Below are 17,143 nucleotides of genomic sequence, written 5' to 3'. Positions count from 1 at the left end.
GAAGTCCTTGGTCTTAATGACATTGAGTGCAAAGTTGTTTTTGCAACCCAGACTGCTGATACATCTCTTTCTTGTACATCTTCTCATCACCATCTGGATTTCTGCCATCAATAGTTATGTCATTGGCCAATTACTAGATTGCATTTGAGCTGTACATAGCCACACAGTGGTGGGTGTAGATGGAATAGAGCAGCAGGCTAAGTATGTATCCTTGAGGTGCACCAGTGTTGACTGTCAGCAAGGAGGAGATGTTATTTTAAATCCGCAGTGACGTTGGTCTGCCAAAGAGGATATCAAGGATCCATTTGCAGAGGGAGGTACAGAGGCCCAGGTTTTGGATCTTGTTGATTCATACTGAGGGTATGATTGTGTTAAATCAATAAATAGCAGCGTGATGTAGGTATTTCTGTTGTCCAGCTGGTCTATGCCTGAGTGGAGAGCCTGTGTGATTAAATCTACTTTTGTCGCAATAGGCTAATTGCAGTGGGTCCAGGTACCTGGTTAGGCAGGAGCTGATTCTGCCTGTGACCAACCTCACAAAGCACTTCATCACAGCAGATGTGAGTAAAACTGGATAGCATTGAAGCAGCTCTCTCTACTCTTCTTGGACTCTGGTATGATTGTTGTCATTTTGAAGCAGGTGAGAATCTCCAACTGCAGCAGTGAGAGATTGAAGATGTCCTTGAACACTTCCACCGGGTGGATGGCACAGGTTTTCAGACCCTACCAAGTACACTGTCAAAAGATATTCTGACATCAGCCTTCACTACTGGGTCACTAGATGCTGCAGGGATTCGCACAGGTGTAATTTTATTTTCCCTTTCAAAGCATGCATAAAGGAGTTGAGCTCATCTGGGAGTGAAGCGTCACTGCCATTCATGATGTTAGGTTTTGCTTTGTAGGAAATAATGACTGCTTGATGTTCTAGGTTGGGTGAACAGGATTGAGTCAGACCTGCCACGTCTATGCATCACACTGAGTTAATCCTGAACATAGTCCACCTGCTTTACCTCTGGAAGACTCAACTGTAAAATATTTTGTGTACCCTTTTCAAGGCATGAATATATTTGAAAATTGATTGTGGATCTCATACAGGAGTCTCATCATAAAGATTTAGTATTGCTTTGTTACCCAGCTTTATCTTCTTTCAATTCAGTTTTGTGATCTGGTCATTGCTGTTTGTTGCCCATCTGTTATTGCTTTTGAGATATTGGTGTGGAAGTGTTTTCTTGAACCTGTTTCAGTCTTTCTGGTTTATATATTCAAACTGTGCTTTTATGTAGGAAACTCCAAGGGCTAGGCCAAGCAACTATGAAGGTTCAATTATGTGTTTCCAAATCAGAAGGGTGTACAATTTTACAAAAATCTGGTGGCAGTGGTCCTATGCTCCTGCTGCCCTTGACCTTCTTGGTGGTAGAAGATGAAAGTTTGATAGGTGATGCTAGATTAGCCTTCATGATTAATTCCAGTGTATATGGTTGACAGTACACCCTGCAGCCAGTGTGAGAGGGGATGAATATTTAGGGAACTTGATGGAGTGCCATTCAAGCAGGTTGCTTTTTCCTGGATGATTTTGATTTTCTCTGGTTGGAGCTACCATCATTCTAGCAAGTAGAGAGTATTCTATCACATTCTTGACTTGCGCCTCATATTTATTAGAAATACTTCCAAGCAGACTAACTGGCCCAAGGGTCTGTTTCTGTGCTTTAGTGTTCTACAACCGCATGACACTATGTCAGAAATGGAGCCACTTACTATGAGATATCCACTCTCTGATTTGCTCTTGTGGCTAGTTGAGATTCTGGTCAAATGTGACCTCTAGAAAATTGATGCTGAGGAATTTTAAAAAAAATTATAATGCCATTGAATGTTAAGGGTAAATCTTTGGACTCTTGCTTGTTTGAGGTAGTCACTGCCTACATATTTGTGGTGCAAATGTTGCTTGCCAACATAAAAACAACCAGCTCAGAGATTGCACCCAACCCAGCCGTTTTATCTTCTCTCCTCTCCTATCTGTTAGAAGATACAAAAGCCTGAAAGCATACACCAGCTGCTGTAATAAGACAATTAAATGGATCCCTAGTACAAGATGGACTCCTGACCTCACAATCTACCTAATTACGATCTTGCTCATTGTTGTTTACCTGCACTGAACTTCCTCTGCGTTGTTACACTTTATTCTACATTGCTATTATTTTACCTTCTACCTGAGTGTGGAATGATTTGATCTGTATGCCAGACAAGTTTTTCACCGCATCTCCATACATGTGATAATAATAAACTAATTCCAAGCCAAGAGTTATAGCATTTTGTAGTCATAGCAATAAAATCTTTCCACACACCTTATCCAAGCTGGCAGTGATGCCCATCTATGCTAATTCCATTTGTCTGTATTAGGCTTGTATTCCTCTTCTCCTTTCCTATCCAAGTCCTTGTGCAATGTGCCTAACCAATCGCCTTTTATAAATATAGCCCTTGATTCCAGGCAACAATCTGGTGATTCTCATCTGTGCTCCCTCCATTTCTACCACATCCTTCCTGTAGTGAGGCAACCAGAACTCTACATGATAATCTTAAGTGTGGTCTCACCATGGTTTTGTACAACTGCAACATGACAGCCCCAATTTTTATATTTAAATATATTTCTTACATTGTCTCTTATATTGACTCTTTTCAATACGCTATTCACCTGTGTCAACACTTTCAGGGAGTTGTGAACTTATACACCAAGCTCTCTCTGCACATCATTGCTCCTAAGGTCGCTGCCATTTATTCTATATGTACTACAATGAACATTGATCTCAAAGTGCATTACCTCATAATTCTCTGGATTGAATTCCATCAACCACTGCTCCAGTCATCTTTTCAACTGTGTCCCACCCCGGGACAACCTTTTTCAATATATATCTAACAATTTTTTTTATTGTTTCACTTGCAGACTTGTTAACAATTCCCCCCTGCATTTACACCCAAATACTTTACCATCAACAAACTCCCAGCAGTGCATTAAAAAGCCACTGCTGCACAGGATTTTGTACTGAGCGTTAGATTTTCCTGCCATCCTCTTGTTACAGATTTCATTTACCACTACCCTCCATTTCCCATCACCATGGCAATTTTGCATCCAATTTGTCAACACCCATCAGATCCCTTGAGCCTTCAGCTTCTTCACCAGACTTCCATGTGGAAATTTGCAAAAGCCCATGTAAACCACATCTAGCACTTTGCCTTTATCAATTTTCTTAATTGAAGGAAAGGATCTTGAGTGCCCTTTTAACAATCGTTTTTACTTGTCAGCCTCCTTCATACACTTCTGGACAGTCATGCTTTAGTCTTCTCTACATTCCTCTTAAAATTGTATAATTTGTTTTAAATTGCTTTAAAAAGAATTCTTCCTACCAAATTAATTCATCTCACACTTGTGTTGCAAGTAAATTTTAAAATCTCCCCATTTCACCAACTTAGTAACATTCTCCTGAACTCTTACTACCCTTATCTTTGTTAATTGTGTTAAGCTGTACAAATTCTTTATTATATTTCATTAGTATCCAACTTGTAATTCAAAACTCCTATTTAGTCCTATGCCTGCTATTTAATAATTATATTTAATTAGAGTTTCGGTAATCATTTTAATTACAGTCAGTTCCATTTCTAATTATGGTTGTTAATACGATTCTTATATTGTAGTACTTGTTTTGGTGAATGTAAGCAACTTGGAATCAAGTCAATGTTTGACATGCCTAAAAATGTTTATATGCCTTCACTAAATACCAAATAATTTAGTGATCAGATGGTGGTGAGTTTTGGATCTATACCACACTGCTGATATTTTTGAACATTGTTATTGTAATCAAGAAGCAAACTATTTCTGGAACATTTCATTACAGTATAATTAAAGCCACAAGACATCGGAGCAGAATTAGGCCATTTGGCCCTTCACATCTGCTCCACCATTCTCCTGCCTTTCCCCATAACATTCAACTCCCTTACTAATCAACCTCCCTTTAAATATACCCAATGACTCGGTCTCCACAGCTGTCTGTGGCAATGAATTTCAAAGATTCACCACCCTCTGGCTAAGGAAATTCCCCTTCAGTTCATTGCTGATCAACTACAAGCAAAGCACAAGTTATCTTCCTGGAATTTTGCCTGTATTAGGATTTATGAAATGAGGTTGTATTAAAGGAGTGACACAAGCAGAGCATTAAAAAGGATTTTGTGCTGAGCATTAGATTTTCCTGCCATCCTCTTGGTTTAGTGGATTAATTTTAGACTTTATCTGCAAGATTACATATTAACTCAGATGGCACACTAGCATAAAAATGTGTTCGTTGATGGTGGCATTGCAACAGTATAAATGTAATAAATCATTTGGATTCATGATTAATGTCTCAGCGTAGAAAGGAGTAGAAATTGAAATTCAGCTGACAGCACTAAATATACAATATAGGAGCAGCTGTGTGAGGGTACTTGTTTCTGAGATTCAGCTCCATTAACTATAATGAAGCCAAACTGGGAAGTGGAGAACATTGCACACTTGATGTAATAATTGCTTGTGTTCACTCAAGACCTCCTCCAAGAGGATCACAACCTTGTTGTGATTTGGAGTAATGTGTGCCTCAATGACCTGGAGAGCTGTGTTGGCAGGAGTCAGAGCTTTATGCTTTAGCTCTTGGTAGGGTCACCCATGCTAAATAGTAAAAGGGTAGAGGCCAGACTAAGAGTGGTCCACTGGTCGTCCAGGTTTGGAGGTTCAGCTCAGGGTTAACAACCCTGACTGGTGAAACAAAATTGTTATGGAAACAGCAATGAAGAATCCTTCTACATCTGAGTATGACAGTATTCCTGAGTCTCCACTCGGCTGAACACCGAGGAGAAGCTACTGACATGATGTAGGAAGCCCTGAACACTGCCAGAGATGGAGGACCTTCATTGCTGCCTAAACACTAATAGTGCAACAGGCAATGGGTACTTAATACCTAGATGGCAGAGGGAAGACTTTTATACTCAAGATCTTCTAGCAAGAGTGTGGTAACAAGAATTACAGATTATATTTAAATTCCACCTCTAAAGTAGTAAAATGCAACATTAAGCACTTGCAAAAATATTCTTAATCAAGACTTTCCCTGACAATTTTTGGCTCTTACTTTTCTCATTGTTTTAATGAGGACAAATGATCAAAGGTTGGTTATAAAGGTTGGTTTTGAGGTACTGAAGGAAAGATGTGGTGTGAGATGGAGCAAGATCTCCTTGGTAGCTGAGGGCATAACCACAAATGATTAAATCTGGAATTGATCGAGGCTAAAATTGAAGGCTGATGGTGCTGAAGGAAGGGAAAACTCCAGGATTTTGAAACTAAGGGTGAATGAATTAAGACTGATGATTTGCTTAAACAAGAAACATTGAATGCCAGCAGAGAAAAGAGTGATGAATGATTATGGCTTACTGCTTGTAAGAACGATGGTGTAAGAGTTTGGAGAAAAATATCTAGGTGGGTAAAATGAAAAAAAAAGTTCACGATCAAGTTGTTGAGCAAGTCAGGTTTAAATATCAGATCTGATATCTGGGATCACCTTTCGCAAAATTCACATTTATAGAATGGTTTAAGTGTTGACATAGATAAGTAAGAAGGCATTTGCTTTCATTAGCCAGGACATCAAATATGAAAGTAGGGAGATTCAAAGTTCCAAGAGAAGGTATTATCAAAGAACATACATACACACACACACACACACACACACACACACACACACACACACACACACACACACACACACAGAGAGAGAGAGATTCATTTTCCTGCGAGCAATCACAGTAAAGAAATAGAATCAATTCTGTACACAACTGTACACAAAGATGGACAAAAGACAAGAAATTGTGCAAATACAAGAACAAAATAATACCAAATTAATAAATATCGAGAGCATGCATTATGGCAGAAACTGGAGTATTTTGTCCAGTTTTGGTTGCAAAACTCAAAGTAAGGGTGTTATTATGCTGGGTGCATTCCAGCACAATCACACAGGAATATCTCACCAGAATGATGCTTGTGACAGGGCATTTCATTTGTAAGGATAGGTTGGGTTTGCTATATGAAGAGTTTAGACAATAGAAAGATTTAGTTGGGAAAAGTTAACAAATGTAGCTAAAACCAGAGAGCACAGGTTGAAGGGGAGTGTTAAGAGCGTTGGAGTACTGCACAGACGCAACAGGAGCATTCCAGCAGAGGTCCAAAAAAGAGCTTGAAAAAGCAGCAAGTTTTTCCAATGGGAGTCATTGATTGAAGTACTGTGCAGATGCAACAGGAGCATTCCTGAACAGGTCCAACAAAGCTTTTCAATGGGAACCCAGTCCCTATAAAAGAGAGATACCCCCTGGTGAAGCAGTCATTGTGGGAGCAGTCGTCGGAGTAGTCTGAGGCAGGGTAGTAAGGCTTTGGCGCGAATAGGCCAAGACAAGGTAAGTTCATTCCTAATTTCTTATTCAACTATAGAGAGAATAGGGGTATGTCTATAGGACCAGTGTTCTGTTCTGGGTGTCAGATGTAGAATTTCCAGGAGACTTCCAGCCTCCTGGATGGCCACATCTGCAACAGGTGCATCGAGGTGCAGCTTCTTAGAGATCATGTTAAGGAACTCCAGCTGCAGTTTTATGACCTTTGGCTTGTTATGGAAAGTGAAGAGGTGATAGACAGAAACTACAGGGAGGTAAGCATCCCAGGGCTACAGGAGACAGATAAATGGGTGACTGCCAGGAGAGGGAATGGGAACATCAGGTAGTGGAGAGCAGCCCTGTGGCTGTCCCGCTCAACAATGTACTCCTTTTTGAGTATTTTTGGGGATGGCTACCTGGGGGAAGTAACAGGCACTGAGTCTGGCCCTGTGGCTCAGAAAGGTAGGGCACTGAAGAAGATGGTATCATATCGGTACCAACAACATAGGAAGAAAGAGGGAGGCCCTGAAAACAGAATGTAGGGAGTCAGGAGGAAGCTGAGAAGCAGGACCTCAAGGACAGTTATCTCAGAATTACTGCCTGTGCCTTTTGACAGTGAGGATAAGAATAGAATGAGGTGGCAGATAAATGCGTGGCTCAAGAATTGGAGCAGGGGCAAGGATTCAGATTTCTGGATAATTGAGACCTCATCTAGAGCAGGTGTGACCTGTACAAAAGGGACGGGTTGCACTTGAATCTGAGGGGACTAATATTCTCGTGGGCAGGTTTACTCGAGCTGTTGGGAGTGGTTTAAACTAATATGCCAGAGGTATGGAAACCCAGATAACAGAGCTGAGTATGAGCCAGCAGGTTTACAAGTAGATGATGGGTGTAACATGGATGTAGGAAGGACGTCAATGTTTGGGTACAAATGCAGAATTATATTGTACCACAGAGGCAAAACTCAAAAAGCAAAATATGCAGGACTGAAGGTGCTGTATTTAAATGCACATAGCATTCAGAATAAGGTGGACAAACTCATGGTACAATCAGAGACTGTTTGGTATGAAATTGTGGGCATCACTAAGTCTTGGCTGAAAGAAGGTCATAGTTGGAAGCTTAACGTACATAGAAACATAGAAAACCTACAGCGCAATAAAGGCCCTTTGGCTCACAAAGTTGTGCCGAACACATCCCTACCTTAGAAATTACTAGGCTTACCTATAGCCCTCTATTTTACTAAGCATGTACTTATCTAAAAGTCTCTCAAAAGACCCTATTGTATCTGCCTCCACCACCGTTGCCAGCAGCCCATTCCACGCAGTCACCACTCTCTGAGTAAAAAACTTACCCCTGACATCTCCTCTGTACCTACTCCCCAGCATCTTAAACCTGTGTCCCCTTGTGGCAACTATTTCAGCCCTGGGAAAAAGCCTCTGACTATCCACATGATCAATGCCTCTCATCATCTTGTACACCTCTATCAGGTCACCTCTCATCCTCCTTTGCTCCAAGGAGAAAAGGCCGAGTTCACTCAACCTATTCTCATAAGACATGCTCCCCAATCCAGGCAACATCCTTGTAAATCTCCTCTGCACCCTTTCTATGGTTTCCACATCCTTCCTGTAGTGAGGCAACCAGAACTGAGCACAGTACTCCAAGTGTGGTCTAACCAGGGTCCTATATAGCTGCAACATTACCTCTTGGCTCCTAAATTCAATTCCAGGTCAATGCACCATATGCTTTCTTAACCATAGAGTCAACCTGCGCAGCTGCTTTGAACGTCCTATGAACTCGGACCCCAAAAACCCTCTGATCCTCCACACTGCCAAGAGTCTTACCATTAATACTGTATTCTGCCATCATATTTGACCTACCAAAATGAACCACTTCACACTGTTATGATCCCAGCCCCCTCCTTTGTGAGAATTGCCAGAGCCCTAGTGACCCAAGAGAAGAGAGAGATACGTGCAGTGTCCCTCGTTTCACGGCGAGGCAAAGCTGGCGACTGTGGTCATTGTCTCGTGGAGACACCTTTGTGAATTGGGAACTGTACTACGTGTATACCCTCAGGACAACGTGGGTGGAGAGATGGAGAGAGATTGCATCATCCCAACCTGATTGACATCTGAGTTCAGATAAAAGAGGGATTGTAAAGACGGCCCCCTCAGACACACCAGAAGACACGCTAGAAATCCTGCGACAGCGTTTAATAGCGACAGCCGGTGGGGGGGGTTCGTGTGCGTCTTTTCCTTGCCTGGGATTGGCGACCTCACCACGAAAGAACGGCTTTAGCTACCGGAGAGGCCACAAGTGACCGGCCACCCTCCAATGAGACTCCGACGGATCGAACTCCTAAAGGTTGGAAAAAACCCGCCGGGTAACTGTTTCATTCTATACCTATCTCTCTCTCTCTCCAACAAAGTGCACCACCGCGACACCCAAAAGACGGCAGCTGGTGAAACTGCAGTGAACGCAAGAGACTTTTAGATATACAGCGGACAATATATACCTGACCCCTAGACAACGATAGAGCTTATTTCTTATTGATTATTACTATACCTGCACTTTAGATTGAGTATTGATGACGTATTTTATCTGAATGTTTGTATTAACCTTACTTTTGTGCCCCTTTATAAATAAAAACGTTTGAAAATGGTACCATCAGACTTCAGCTGACCTCTCTATCTTTGCTGGTAAGTGATCCAGTTACGGGATACGTAACAACACTTATCTGGGTTGAACTCCATCTGCCACTTCTCAGCCCAGTTTTGCATCCTATCAATGTCCCGCTGTAACCTCTGACAGCCCTCCACACTATCCACAACACCTCCAACCTTTGTGTCATCAGCAAACTTACTAACCCATACCTCCACTTCCTCATCCAGGTCATTTATAAAAATCACAGAGTAAGGGTCCCAGAACAGATCCCTGAGGCACTCCACTGGTGACCGACCTCCATGCAGAATATGACCCATCTACAACCACTCTTTGCCTTCTGTGGGCAAGCCAGTTCTGGATCCACAAAGCAATGTCCCCTTGGATCCCATGCCTCCTTACTTTCTCAATAAGCCTTGCATGGGGTACCTTGTCAAATGCCTTGCTGAAATCCATATACACTACATCTACTGCTCTACCTTCAATGGGTTTAGTCACATCCTCAAAAAAAAAATCAGTCAGGCTCGTAAGGCACGACATGCCTTTGACAAAACCATGCTGACTACTCCTAATTATATTATACCTTTCCAAATGTTCATAAATCCTGCCTCTCAGGATCTTTTCCATCAACTTACCAACCACTGAGGTAAGACTCACTGTTTTATAATTTCCTGGGCTAACTCTACTCCCTTTCTTGAATAAAGGAACAACATCTGCAACTCTCCAATCCTCGTGAACCTCTCCCGCCCCCATTGATGATGCAAAGATCATTGCCAGAGGCTCAGCAATCTCCTCCCTCACCTCCCACAGTAGCCTGGGGTACATTTCAGCCGGTCCCAGCGACTTATCCAACTTGATGCTTTACAAAAGATCCAGCACATCCTCTTTCTTAATATATACATGCTCAAGCTTTTCAGCCTGCTAAAAGGTCATCACTACAATCACTAAGATCCTTTTCCATAGTGAATACTGAAGTATTCATTAAGTACCTCTGCTATTTCCTCCAGTTCCATACACACTTTCCCACTGTCACACTTGATAGGTCCTATTCTTTCACGTCTTATCCTCTTGCTCTTCACATACTTGTAGAATACCTTGGAGTTTTCCTTAATTCTGCCCACCAAGGCCTTTTCATGGCCCCTTCTGGCTCTCCTAATTTCCTTCTTAAGCTCCTTCCTAGTAGCCTTATAATCTTCTAGATCTCTAACATTACCTAGCTCTCTGAACCTTTTGTAAGTTTTTCTTTTCTTCTTGACTAGATTTATTACAGCCTTTGTACACCACGGTTCCTGTACCCTACCATAACTTCCCTGCCTCATTGGAATGTACCTATGCAGAACTCCATGCAAACATCCCCTGAACATTTGCCATATTTCTTCCGTACATTTCCCCAAGAAAATCCATTCACAATTTATGCTTCCAACTTCCTGCCTGATAGCCTCATATTTCCCCTTACTCCAATTAAATGTTTTCTTAACCTGTCTGTTCCTATCCCTCTCCATGCTATGGTAAAGGAGATAGAATTGCGATCACTGTCTCCAAAATGAGACAGATCTCACTGAGAGATCTGACACCTGACCAGGTTTATTTCCCAATACCAGATCAAGTACAGCTCTTGTAGGCTTATCTACATATTGTGTCAAGAAACTTTCTTGAACACACCTAACAAACTCCATACCATCTAAACCCCTCGCTCTAGGGAGATGCCAATCAATATTTGGGAAATTAAAATCTCCCACCACGACAACCCTGTTATTATTACATCTTTCCAGAATCTGTCTCTCTATCTGCTCCCGATGTCCCTGTTACTATTGGGTGGTCTATAAAGAAAACACCCAGTAGAGTTATTGACCCCTCCCTGTTCCTAACTTCCACCCACAGAGACTCCATAGACAATCCCTCCATGTCTTCCTCCTTTTCTGCACCTGTGGCACTATCTCTGATCAGCAGTACCACGCCCCCCACCTCTTTTGCCTCCCTCCCTGTCCTTTCTAAAGCATCTAAAACCCAGCACTCAAAGTAACCATTCCTGCCCTGAGCCATCCAGGTCTCTGTAATGGCCACAACATCATAGCTCCAAGTACAGATCCACTCTCTAAGCTCATTCAGTTTGTTCATAACACTCCTTGCATTAAAATAGACACATCTCAAACCATCAGTCTGAGCGCGTCCCTTCTCTATCACCTGCCTATCCTCCCTCACACACTGTCTCCAAGCTTTCTCTATTTGTGGAGCCAACTACCTCTTCCTCCATCTCTTCAGTTTGGTTCCCACCTCCCAGCAATCCTAGTTTAAACTCTCCCCAATAGCCTTAGTAAACCTCTCTGCCAGCATATTGGTCCCCCTGGGATTCAAGTGCAACCCGTCCTCTTTGTACAGGTCACTCCTGCCCCAAAAGAGCTCCCAATGATCCAGCAATCTGAATCCCTGCCTGCTGCTCCAATCCCTCAGCCATGCATTTATCCTCCATCTCATTCTATTCCTATTCTCACTGTTGTGTGGCGCAGGCAGCAATCCTGAGATTACTACCTTTGTGGTCCTGCTTCTCAACTCCCTGTAGTCTGTTTTCAGGACCTCCTCTCTTTTCCTGCCTATGTCATTGGTACCAATATGTACCACGACCTCTTCCTGTTCACCTTTGTGGACGCAATCAGAAACATCCTGGATCCTGGCACCTGGGAGGCAAACTACCATCCGTGCTTCTTTCCTGCATCCACAGAATTGCCTGTCTAACCCCCTCAAACTATGGAGTCCACTATCACTGCTGCCATCCTCTTCCTTTCTCTATCCTTCGGAGCCACAGGGCCAGACTTTGTGCCAGAGGTGCAGCCACTGTTGCTTACCCCAGGAAGGCCATCCCTCCCAACTGTACTCAAACAGGAGTACTTATTGTCAAGGGGTACAGCCACAGGGGTACTCTCTAGTATCTGACTCCTGCCCTTACCTCTGACTGTTACCCACTTATCTGTCCCCCCAGGCCCCAGTGTGACTACTTGCCTATAGCTCCTCTCTATCACCTCCTCACTCCCTCTGACCAGACAAAGGTCATCAAGCTGCATCTCCATTTCCCTAACGTGGTCCCTAAGGAGCTGCAGCTTGATGCACTGAATGTGTTGTCACTGGAGAGAGTCCAGAGGATGTTCACGAGGATGATTCCAGGAATGAAGGTGTTAACATACGAGGAGCTTTTGGCAGCTTTGGGCCTGTACTGACTGCTGGAATTTAGAAGAATGCATGCGGATCTTATTGAAACTACTGAATGTTGAAAGGACTAGATAGGATGGATGTGGAGAGGATGCTTCCTATGGTGGGGGTATCCAGAACTAGAGGGCACAGCCTCAAAATTGATGGGTCACCCTTTATAACAGAGGTAAGGAGAATTTTTTTTTATCCAGAGAGTGGTGAATCTGTGGAGTGCTCTGCCACAGACTGCAGTGGAGGCCAAGTCCATGGGTATATTTAAGGTGGAATTTGATTGTTTCCTGATTGGTCAAGGCATCAAAGGATATGACAAGATGACAGGTGTATGGTGTTGAGTGGGATCTGGGATCAGCCATGATGGAATGGCAGAACAGACTTGATGGGCTGAATGGCCTAATTCTGCTTCTATGTTTTTATGATTTTATAGTGGGCATCCTGAGGAAGAATTTTTTCCCAGGCCGATGGCAACTGGAATCTGGAATACACTACTGGTGGAAGGAGGTGGGCACAGAAATTCTCACAACACTAAGATATCTCCAGAATTACTTGAATCTCCAAAGTATAGATACCTAGAGGCCAAGTGTTGGAAAATGTGATTAGTAAGGATAGGTAATTAGTGCTCTGTATGGACAAGTGGACCAAAAAGCTTGTTCCAATGCTGTAGATTAAAAAATAAAACATTAAAGTAATTCAGCACATTCTGCTCTTGTCATTTTACTAACTTCTCTTTCTTTTTATCTTGTAAAGTTTAATGGCGGTTGGCAGACAAACACAATGGCGTTGGAGTGTGGAGCAGAGACAGGAAATTTATTCACTAAATCCCCTCCCCCAAAGGAAAACTCAATTTACATCAAAAAGGCCAATACATAGAAAGTCAAATACACACATATATACATTACAATGGCAGTGATACCCTAACAAATTTTACACATTAAACCCTGTCTTTTCCAAAGATCTCAATTTAGCAATTAGATCTCTTACTATCTTTCCTTTCGGTTAGTCCTGATGAAGGGTCTCGCCCGAAACGTCAACAGCGCTTCTCCCTATAGATGCTGCCTGGCCTGCTGCGTTCTACCAGCATTTTGTGTGTATTGTTGTTTGAATTTCCAGCATCTGCAGATTTCCTCGTGTTTGCTCTTAGCAATTAGATGTTTCCTTTGTACCTAATAGGAACTACATTTGAACTATATATGCTGCACCCCATTTCTTGACAAGTACACGTCCCACAGATGCCAGTATCATGTTTATTAATTCTGAAAAGGGAATTATTCAACCTAGTATTGTTACAAATGTGCCACAACTCAAAGGGTACAAAGTCGCCCCCTCCTTTTTGAGAATCGCAAGATCGCTATTAATTCGAGTCTGGAACCCAGGAAATGAAAGAGAGACACGCAGAATCCACAAGGTTTTGGAATGTGTCCTGGCCTCAGCAAGACGGAACCATTGATAACGGCTGTTGTCTCTTGGAGACAGAATTGTGTATTGAGTACTGTACTATTCATTGAAGCCCTCCGGGGATGACCAGAGTGGGCTGGTTGAGGGATTGCATCATCCCAACCTGATTGACATCTGAGACCCCGTGAGTAAGGATAAAAGAGGGTCTGGGGAACAACCCCTTTAGACGGACCAGGAGAAACGCTAGAAATCCCGTGACAGCATTTAATAGCGACAGCCGGTGGGGCTCGCGTGCGTCCTTTTCCCTTGCCTGGGAATTGGCGGGCTCGCCACAGAAGAACGGCTTTAACTAAAGGAGAGGCCACACCAACAAAATTCCGAAAGATCGAAATCATAAAAAGGAAAGCCGGCAAGTTTTCTAAAAATCTCTCTTTACTCCAACCAAAGGCTGCAGCCTGAATGAACTGAGTGACTTTTATATTTCCATCGGACAATACATTATCCCCTAGACAACGATAGAGCTTATTTCTTATTGATTATATTATACCCGCACTTTTAGATTTAGTACTGATGACGTATATCAGGGGTGTCAAACTCATTTTAGGTCACGGGCCGGATTGAGCAAAATGCAGCTTCATGCGGGCCGGATCAGTCGGACGCGTGCGAACGCAGCTTTCGTTGCCTCCATTTTTTCAGCCTGCTCTCATGTGTCTCAGTCTCTGCTATAACTACAAAGTGTTTCACTTTACAAATTCCGTTTCTTATGAAGAAGACTGCCGAGCAAGTCTGCCGAATAAACACTAAAAACCCTGAAAACCTGGTACCTGAATAAACTCAGCATTAGCCATATCATACGCCATAGGTGCTTCGATTACTGGGGCCAGCTTTAATAGTAATTAGATATTATCTCGTGGGCCAAAGATAATTCCACCGCGGGCCAGATTATCAGTGAAGAAAGGGTTAACCTTGGTAATAGTGGGAAGTGAGAGTTCCCAGGTGTTTGTGCTCGAAGGTGTGTTAAAAGTTAGTGAGGAGATAACAGGTGGTGAGGTGAATTTTGTGCCCATTCATTTCCCATTCACTCAAAACTGAAGATCTTACGAATACAGTGCTCCCAGCACTCTACTAGTGTTATTAATATTGGACAACCACCTTTATGTTCTCTTACATTAACCCAACAAACCATTGCTAACCACAACCTGCACAGACATAAAAGTTCTTCATCCATTTTTACCAGTAATGCTGAAATTCAGGACTATTTAACAGCACCACAACATAATCTCATTAATTAAGAGTGAACTTTATCTTAAGACTGCTGATGAGGTTGATCTACCAGTGACACATCCATAATCAAAGAGATCTGATTAAAGCAATATTTAAGTGACTTCCTACTTACACCTCAATCACAACCAACTAGGCACCTGAACACATTAAGGGCTTTTTTAACACTACTCTAGAATTTTATTTACATGCACCTTTCATGTTAGCCTTGTGTCCATCCACATACCTAGAAACTCTACCACTAATTTTTGTTTGAGACTTACCATACAACTCGAGATCAATTGTGGGTGTAATGTTCCTTTTAGAAAAACAAATAACTTGAATGTTTGCAACAGAAAATTTAAACCCCCACTGATATCCCCATTCCTCTACTTCACTAATAGCTGTGTGCATTTTCCTAACTATATAATTTATATTACTGCCACAGTGCACCACCATCATCAAACAATGTGGAAATGCCTGAGCCAACATTTAAAATATCAATATTCATAATATTATAAAGGAGTGGGCTACACACACTCCCCTAGGAGTCCAATTCTTTATCTCATACTTAGAAAATGTTGTTCCTATCCAACCCTAACTTGTATCTTTATCACAAAAATCCTTGAATCCAATTGAACATTCTGCCACCGATTCCCATTTGTCCAGTTTAAGCAGCAACCCTTGTGTCCATAACATTTCATAAACTTTCTCTATATCAAATAAAACTACTACCACTGATTCTTCATTAACTTGGGCCTTAGGAATATCAGATTCTAAACTTAACACTGAGCCCACGGTCATTCTCCCTTTACAAAATCCAGATTACCTTAGATTCCGGATTTTAAGCTGCTACTTTTTTCCCACATTTTGAACTGCTTTGAACTTTGCGGCCTTTAATACGGAGCGGCTAATGCATTATTTTTTTTCATGCCGCCTCGTAAACATTTTGCCTTGTAACAGTAGACCAATAAAATTGATGAGTAGTTCACAGAGGTCCAATGAAATTGTACGATAAATCAAGCGCACTTTCACAATTAAATTATTGTAAATCAGTCATTTGTACTCACCCTCATCAACATGGAAAACACTCGAAGAAAAGCATTGTGCTGCCTTTATGGCAGTTATTTAGTTTATAATATTTTCGCTTAGTAATTCATTTTCTAGTTAAAGTTAGAAGAGTTTTAACTATATTTGTTTTCTGTACTACATCGCGGGATGCTATGACGTCACACCCGGTTTCGCCGCGTCTTGTGGGAAAAATGCCAGTTTGCGATAAACGGAAAGGAGGGGGGGAGCGGCGGAGCCAAAATGCTGCTTTTAAGTTAAAGGCGATCAATAACTTTTCCTGGTAGGCTGCAGTATATATATTTTTTACCAGTCGTTAGGAGATATTGGAATGTTGTTCAGTAAAGAAGTATACGCAACGTATATTTAAAAGTAGCCGCGTTACGGGCACGGTTCGAAAAAAAGCATTTGCAATATGTATTTGTTTTTGTTACCATATGGATTTAATTAAAAGTTAAAAAATCCTCACGTGTAATATCTTTCTGTGTAAATATCTCATATTACAACGTGGGACACCTGCGGCCGAAAATCCGGTGCGGCCTAAAATCCGGTGCGGCCTTTACAAGTAAAAAATTGATTTTATTTCTAAAATTAGAGCCAGCGGCTTTTAATCAGGTGCGCTCTGTAGTCCGGAATCTACGGTAGTATACAGATAATTTTCCACTGCCTTCCACAAAATAAGAAAGCCTTGCTCTAACAACTTGTTTCATGTTTGCACATCCACATGCAGTTAGTGAAATAGGTCTACAACTATAAGGATCTGATTAATCCTTACCAGGTTTCAATATCAGGATAACAACCGGTCGGTAATTGGCAGGAATCAGGAAGTCTCCCTTCAACCCATATTGTATTAAAACAATTTCAAAACCAATACAAGTTTTGAATCCGATAACTGTGTAAACATACTATAACAAATATCATCTTTCCCAGGTGATGACTGATCAGCACTATTACTAGCCCTTTTAAGTTCTGACAATGCAAATTTGACATCCAAATAGGAACTTGAACATTCTTTTTTCCACTTGGCCATCTGAAGATTGCTTGCCAAAACTACTTCTTGATAAGGCCTCTCTTCTTTACCCAAATTGGCTGAACTATGTACACTAACATACGTTTTTGCAAATATCTC

This window comes from Hemitrygon akajei, chromosome 13 (assembly GCF_048418815.1).
Source record: "Hemitrygon akajei chromosome 13, sHemAka1.3, whole genome shotgun sequence".
Taxonomy (NCBI): domain Eukaryota; kingdom Metazoa; phylum Chordata; class Chondrichthyes; order Myliobatiformes; family Dasyatidae; genus Hemitrygon; species Hemitrygon akajei.
The sequence above is the reverse complement of the archived record's forward strand: the minus strand, read 5'-3'. Positions refer to the sequence as shown.